This window comes from Montipora capricornis, chromosome 1, assembly GCF_036669925.1.
Source record: "Montipora capricornis isolate CH-2021 chromosome 1, ASM3666992v2, whole genome shotgun sequence".
Taxonomy (NCBI): Eukaryota; Metazoa; Cnidaria; class Anthozoa; order Scleractinia; family Acroporidae; genus Montipora; species Montipora capricornis.
This window is the reverse complement of record NC_090883.1, coordinates 23997775-24005702: the sequence shown is the minus strand read 5'-3', so window position 1 is coordinate 24005702 and position 7928 is coordinate 23997775. Positions and strand designations below refer to the sequence as shown.

General features: G+C 40.4%; 1 pseudogene; it reads left to right on the top strand.

Annotated features, from left to right (window-relative positions):
• Positions 1–1331: 1331 nt before the first annotated feature.
• On the top strand, positions 1332–5788 carry LOC138052595 (tyrosinase-like; annotated as a pseudogene).
• Positions 5789–7928: the final 2140 nt, after the last annotated feature.

The window sequence follows — 7928 nt, the reverse complement described above, 5'->3', positions numbered from 1 at the left end:
GGGTCGAAATTGCACCAAAAACAAGTATAGCTTGTGCAAATACAGACAAAGCTCTCTAAGCGGCCGTCACTTTCGTAAGAATAAATAAAAATGCTAGCTTATAAATTAATCCATCTGGAACGTAGATGCAGGTTTTTTGGAAAGCCGGGATACAACGTCCACCCCTTACTCCTCCCATAACGACATTGTCTTTGTGGGACTGAGCACGAAATTCAACGATACCATGGTTTACCTCTGGGAAATATGTTGCCGTGCGTAATAAGGACTACAAAGATAGTGCGCGCGCGCGGATATCGAGGGGGCGGGTGTGCCACTCGCTCCCCCTGCCAGTCCAGTGAGAGCGACACACGAGCCTGTTATTAAGAATGTCCTGTTAAGTTACTTGCTAAGACAATCCTCCCGCTATATTCATATATTTTATTTCCAACAATAATACATTTTACCGTTGCCGCCCCTGTGCGTGTTGACCACCACAAATCAATAAAGGGTAACCCCTCAACGTTGACACAATTAGTAAGATTTTCGATTTTTTTTTAGAATAGAAATCGTATTAAGAATAAGAAAACTAACAAACAATATCCGACGTTTCGGGAGTCAGGGGATAGGACCCCATTCCCCATTACAGTTTAACCTTGATAATGGTTGGGGCATGTCTGAATCCGAAAACGTCGGATATTGTTGTTAGTTTTTATCTCTTAAAATCAAAAAAAAAAAAAAAAAAAAAAATAAAAAAAAAAAAAGAAAAAAGAAGAAAAACTGGCTTTTACCTTCGAGTTCTGAAAGTGGTTTTGAATAGGGACTTTTCAGTGTTTTATGACTTCTTTGAGTCCTACACGCGGATTTCGGAATCCCTTTTACTGCCTCGTGTAACGTTGCATCTGCCGTTTAATATTCTGCAACAAATACTTGACAAGTTTTTTTAAATAAAAATGTAGTTTTTCACAAAAAAAAAAAATAAATTTATTAAAACATTCTTCCTTTTTGGCCGTTAGGTGGGTGAAACAAACCCCTCTAGTTTTTTTTTTTTTTTTTTTTTTTCTTGAGTTCGTCTGAGATTCGCAAGGCGAAGAGGGGGAAAAAAAGCTATTTACCGCAGGGGGGAATGGCTTTTTGGGGGGAAAATAAGCTCATTGGAGTTGCAGTATAATTGTTGGTACTCTCAACAAAATACGCATGTTGGATGCAAAATATTTCAGTTTTGTTCCTGACAACAGGCTCGTTTGTTGTGTGCATCTTTGTGTGGGAATTCTTGGTATTTACAAGTTGCTTGGAAAAACACGATCCTGCGCTTTGTATTGCTTTACTTTATTGCATTTTAAGGAAAGGTCAAGATGAGTCGAAGAAAATCGTCGCGTTTCAACGTTGGCTTTTTGCTTTATTTTTTTGCTGTCAGTTTACCCTTGACAGAATAGGCCAGTTTCCTAAAGTTTGCCGTGCACCGCTCGACAGCTTGAAGAAGCAAAGAGTGCTGTCCGATCCCAAGGGCTTCAGTGCGCCTTGTTGGTAAAGCGAATTGCAAAACAGAGGCAACGTGCCCATGGGAGGTTGATGATTCGTGAATGGAATTGTTACCTACAGTCACTTACAAGGCATTCCAGTTGGAGGAACGATCCGTCACGACTGGCCAAATGCCCTCTACCACAAAACCTGCACAATGCCAATCAAACTTCGCTGGTTTAATGACTGCAGCAAGTGCAAGTTTTGGTTACTATGGTAACAACTGCAAACAAAAGAAGATCCTGACGAGGAAGAATTTTGTCAGATTGTCAGCCGAGGAGAAGGATCGCTACATGGCATACATCAACATGTCCAGGTACTCTGAAAGTGATTATGGGGTGACTTCGACTCCTTACCAAGTGATCAACGTAACCGTGGCAAGCTGGTGGAGACCCTGCGTCCTTTGTTTTACAACGTCACCAACTATGACCTGTTCGTGTGGATACATTATTTCGCAAGATATGGTACAACTTATCCAAACAACAAAACACACGCAGTCATTGACTTTGGGCATGGGGGCCAGGGGTTTCTTTCGTGGCATCGACTATACATGCTTGCGTGGGAGAGAACCGGGCAGGAAGTTGGCCGTGATTACATTTTTTCTCTTCCTTTCTGGGATTGGACTTCCCATAAAGATGAGCGTGACGCCTACTTTTTTCTCTGAAGATTTACTTGGCGTGACACAACAAGAAGACGGCGTGGTGCAAGGCAAAAATTTTAAAGATTGGTACGCCCATTTGCACTGAACTGACCACTGTTGTAATCCTACAGTTCGGCGGCCCAGGCTGGAGCGTTCGACTAATAAAGAAAACGAAATAAAAAACAAGACCCTAGGATACACGATGACCGTTTCCAAGCAAAGAAGAATTCCTTTTGCTCTCCGTTTTGAAACCGTCGGGCTACCGCCTTACAGCAAAGTGTCGAGCTGCAATTTCGTAAACATCCTTGAAGGCTTCGCCCAGTACCAAGACTGGATATAGCTTGCCCACCCGCTACACATTGCACAACCTGGTTCACGTCATTGGTCGGGGGAGCCATGTCAGAAGTACGCCGTCAGCATCTAATGATCCAATGTTTTTTTTAACATGCACGCATTGTTGTTTTTTTTCCGTTGGGGGATTGCCCGCATCTTTGAAAAGTGGCTTCGCAAGTATTAACAAAGACGCCTCTGTGTCTTTCTATCCTCGACGCACCCATTGGCCACAACCAGGCACGACGTCATTGTACCATTGTTTTCCATTGCACACCAATGAGCAGATGTTTAAGAAGTTTTTTGAGTTCGGTTATGAATACGAGGATGTTGACGAAAATGGTAAGTATTTTTGTGGAGGCCCTGTGGCCTCATCATTAGTTTGGTCGCACTTAGGTACTGTGATCAAAGGAGGCAGTGCTCTCAAGGCGAAGTCCTTACACTTCGATCGGGTGACCCTTTAGATGACATATTTTTCAAACAGCGGCTACAAACATAATGATAAAGCGCATTTTACTTTTGGGGACTTGACTTTTCGTATGCTACAACATACATCTTCAGAAGTGACGGTTGAAAAAATTCAAATATGATATATATAAAATTAGGAAGACTGGTAACTAGAGAGAATAAGACAAAAATAGTAAGATAAGAGATAGCAGTAAAAACTGACCGTTTAGCAAAACTAAAGTTTTTCACTACCCACGTTTTCCCTTAAGGATGGTTTAAGGTCACGCATTAATAAAGTTTCCTTTATTTTACAATGCAAATCAGAGCTACCATTTGCTAAAACTTGAAAATGATCCCATTTTATGTTGTGACCTGTTTTTACTGAGTAATCTGCAATCGCGGAAGTTTGACTGATCCTTTTGAGTGCTTTGAAATGATCTTTTTTACGGTCACGTAAGCGACGTTTCGTTTTACCAATGTAAAACTCATTGCAGTCGCAACAAGATGCCTTATAAACAACTTTGGATTTTTGTGATTTGCACAAACGACCTTTATAAGGAAAAAAAAGACTTGATTCGACATGTGTTAATTTCATGCTCGGGATAACCCTGGGATGAGCTAGCACACCGTGCACCGGTGGCTCAGTTGGTTGAACAAGAGCTGTCACGCGGGAGGTCGGGAGTTCAACTCCGTCCAGACCAACGCTCAGGGTCTTAAAGAGGGTCTGACTTGGGGGGTCCACATGTCGGTTGTCGGTTAAAATTTTATTACTTTTGTTGGTTGTCGGTAAATCCCAGTTAATTCTTTTGTCGCTAGTCGGTAATTTTTCCCTCGTTTTGTCGGTAGTCAGTAATATTTTCTAGCCCTTGTCGCTAGTCGGTTAACCCCATTCACACCCTCTTTAAATAACTGAGGACAAAGTGCTACCTTAAATTGTAATTACATCGGCAAATGGTTAGACTCTCTAGTCTTCTCAGATAAGGACGATAAGCCGGAGGTCCCGTCTCACAAACCTTAAATGTTTATAATCCTGTTGGACGTAAAAGAACCCCCGCATTTGTCGCAAAGAGTGGGCATGTAGTTCCCGGTGTCGTGGTCTTCTTCTGTGATGTTTCATGGTTGCGAGGGTAAATACAGATCTCCATTTACACCAGCTATGCTGAACTGGAATTTCTGTATAATAATGCATATAAATAAATAAATAAATAAATAAATAAATAAATAATAAATAAATAGATAAATAATAGATAAATAAATAAACAAATAAATACATAAGTAAGCATACTGTGACAAATCCAAGGGGTAGTAGAAATACTGACTCAGATTGCTTCATGCTACAGAAAGCTGAGATAAGCGTAGGCCTGATGGGCCCCTTAGCTCATATGCAGACTTTACCCTTTTACTTTACTAAAAGCGTTATCGAACATAACATAGCTTCGCAGAAAACTGCGCTATCAAACGTAGTATGCATAGACGTGAATTCAATAGTGCACCTTGCCTCATGGTGTGAACAAAGGTTACTTCGCCTTGTCATTTCCATGATTCATACCTTAGCGTTCATCATCGAGTTACGATGTACTTGGTAAGTTTGAAGAGAACTCAAGAAGCTAGAGTTGCCCTCGTACTTGCTCAAAAAAATTCACAATGCCCGAACATGAGTTTTGAAATCGGATAAATCAAAAAATCTTTACAAGGATTCAAAAGTTAAGACCAATGTTTCCTTTCCGTCAAGCCGCATTATTAGAAGATCTCCTTCTCTATCCTCCACCTAGGGAGATAAATAAGTACTCGAAAAATATTATAATAATACAAAGTATTCTCTGTAGTATAAGTATCCAGCATTGTATCAAAGTATACAAAAATTTGGTTTTATCAACGGAGTTGATAATGTAAATTGGCCACCGTACAGAGATTCTAAAAGCTGACGTTTCGAGCGTTAGCCTAAGGGCTAACGCTCGAAACGTCAGCTTTTTGGCATACGACTTACTACTTTGTATACTACGCCAAATTTTTGTATACTACTTCCCCACCGACGCAGCACCACAGTTTCTTTAGAAAATACCCCTTCATTCATATATTTGTATCAAAGTAGTCTTCTCTTCCTTTGTTTAATAAATAATGGTATTTTTCGCTTTAGGCAAATCCTCTAATGATGAAGAGCCTGTGGAGCCAATAGATTTGGGACAGTGCCCGGTACCTTGCCCGGCAGTTTCAACAAAGTAGAGCAGAGCAGAATAGTGTAGATCACAGCCGCCAGAGAAGGAGAGCAGAGAGATATAGTACAGGCAGAGTAGATAGAGAACAGTGAAGTGGAGCAAAGAAGGGTACAAATGAGCAGAGCTAGGCAAAGAAGAGCATAGCTGAGTAAAGTAGAGACGGCATAGCAGAGAATTAATCGGAGAGAATGTATACAATATAGCAATGTATTGCAAAAGATGAAAAGAGCAGAGTAGGGCAGACTAGAGCATGGTAAAGTAGAGTAGAGAAGATTAGACTGTACTGTAGCATAGAGTAGAGCAGCTAGAGTACGTAGAGCAGAGAGTAGAGTATAGCAGATTAGATCAGACAGGACTGGGTATTTCAAAGATGTTCATTTTACTGTTCTAATATGAGTAGAAAACTTGAGTAACTGAAGGTCTCAAACTCCAGGTGTATTCTATAAACATTATGTAAGGAACCCGTTAAGACAACCTACAGAAAGAAACTTTTATTATCCATTTGAAACCCTGAGAGGACTTTTTATTCAAAACTTATAGCATCAGTAATCCTTTAAAAGTACTTCACTCCTTAGCATTGTGATATACCTCTCGATAGGGATTGAATAGTCTTTTTCTTAAATTACGTCAACGAATATAATAAAACATAAAAACCAAACCATAAGTATACATTTTTGGCAGAAACCGTGACGGGCTCCCCGATCGCACATCAATTATAACTCATGTTGGTTGTTTGGTTTGTTTTGATTCATTGTGAATCCATTGCACTAGAAATGCGCTGGGAATAATAGGCCTGTGTTATTTTCGGCTCTGTTTTTAAAAGTGGGCCGTTCTCGCACCTGACTAATTTCCGGTATGTCTACCCCAACCAGTGCGACACCCGTATTTTAAAATCAGCCCTTTTGAAAGGAGGGTTTTTTTTGAACATCTCAACAAATGTGCAAATGATATGTGTTAATGCTCAACCGCCACAAAGTTACAAGATTTCTTGGCCTTGTTCTCTGTTCGATCAATGCCATGTTGACGCTTTTACCGGTTGTTGACAGGAATGATAATTAATAGAAATGGTAAACACCTTTGATGACTTTACATTGAAAATGTAAATTTCATCAGAGATTGAAAAAGGCGGAAACAGAGACTTTTTTTCAATTGCCTTGTCTCCCGCCAAATGCGCGAAAAAAACATTGCTTTCGCTATTTTATCTTTTTTACAACAAATTATTTAAAGTTATGTCTAAAGCAATACATCATTTTAAAGCTTATAAAAATAAGTTTTCCAGGACAAAAAACAACTCTTTACCAAAGATATTGTTTCTTTAATAAATGTCCTCAAATGTGTGGCTGGCACATTTTTAGGTCAATATTTTTTCTTTGCTTCAACGCACTAAGTTCGGTTGTGAGTGCGCTAAGAAGTTTTGGACGAAAGAAAAACGTTTTGCCAGCATGTGAGCAGATACCAGACAAAATTAATCGGCCTAGTGAAAACACAACCCGACTGTACTTAAATTTTGCCAACCACAGAACAAATTTTCAAGTGCTTGCAAAATCTTGCCGTTGATTTTCTCGCAAATTTTAGACTAGTGCTTGATTTTCTCGTGCTCGCAATTGTTTTGCAATAGGCCATTTTACAGTTGTTTGCTCAGCGACCTAGCCTATGGATGGCTGCGAGGCTGCCGGTGACCTTGTATTGATACAGACCCCACTGCTTTTATAATGTAAATTGTCTTGTTGTAATTCTAATTACTTCATATTAACATTACAAAAGAACGAAGGTTTGTATCAAAGTAGAGTCACCGGCAGGCTCGCTTATATTCTTAGGCCAGGAAACTTAGCTACAACTGTAACATGGTCTATTGCTCGCACGCTTGAATTCTCGTTGAAATTTGTTCGATTGCTCGAAAGTTCGTAAAGGCCGGGCCAAACGCTCGCAACATTTAAACGCAACATCTTGCAACATTGTTGCGACATGTGTTAAACAAGCTGGCCAAACGCACTCAACATTTTGAACATTTTCAACGCAACATGTGGATGTTTCTGTGTTCCTGGCCCCTGGCGCGGAACAAGTGGACCTAGCGCGCATGCCCTAGAGCAACAATTTTGAGTGAACGTGGCCACCTGGCCAAATTAGTACAACATCATGCAGCATCCAAATTGTTGGACAAAAAATTTGACCGTTTTCAAATTTGACCCAACATTATCCAATTCAATGTTGCAACATATCGCAGCATATCGCAACAGGTAGTGGCCAAACGTATGCAACATGTTTTGCGATGTTGCGTTAAAATGTTGCGAGAGTTTGGCCAGGCCTTAAATCGTTCTTCGCCGATGTTTTGGTACAGAAATACTGTTTTACTTCATGGTACTGAACCCCTTAGCTTTCGACCTGGACGTTTCAGGAGTTCCTGTTGCTTCATTGCCTGAAGTTCTCACGAGGTGACGTAATCAGTCTGTGGAAGAGGCGAGTTGTGTACGCAATCTTAACGAATTTTTATGAGCTAAAATCTTGCAGTTGATTTTTGGAACTGAACAAATTAACATTCAATAAAAAGCAGCGTAGCAGAAAATTTACCAAATAGCTCCAAGACCCTCCAAGCAGAACTCCAAGAGCTCGCTGCTCGCCAGTTGAATTCTTTTACAGTGCTCGTTGTTCTCAAGATAAATTCGGTTATTGCTCGTGTTCGCGAAATAAAACACAGCGCTCGCATGCTCGCAAAATGCTCGAAAAGACCATTTGATACCCCTAAGATCTCTGGCTGGAACATTAATGACAATAGCTAGATGACGTAACGCTGAGTCTGC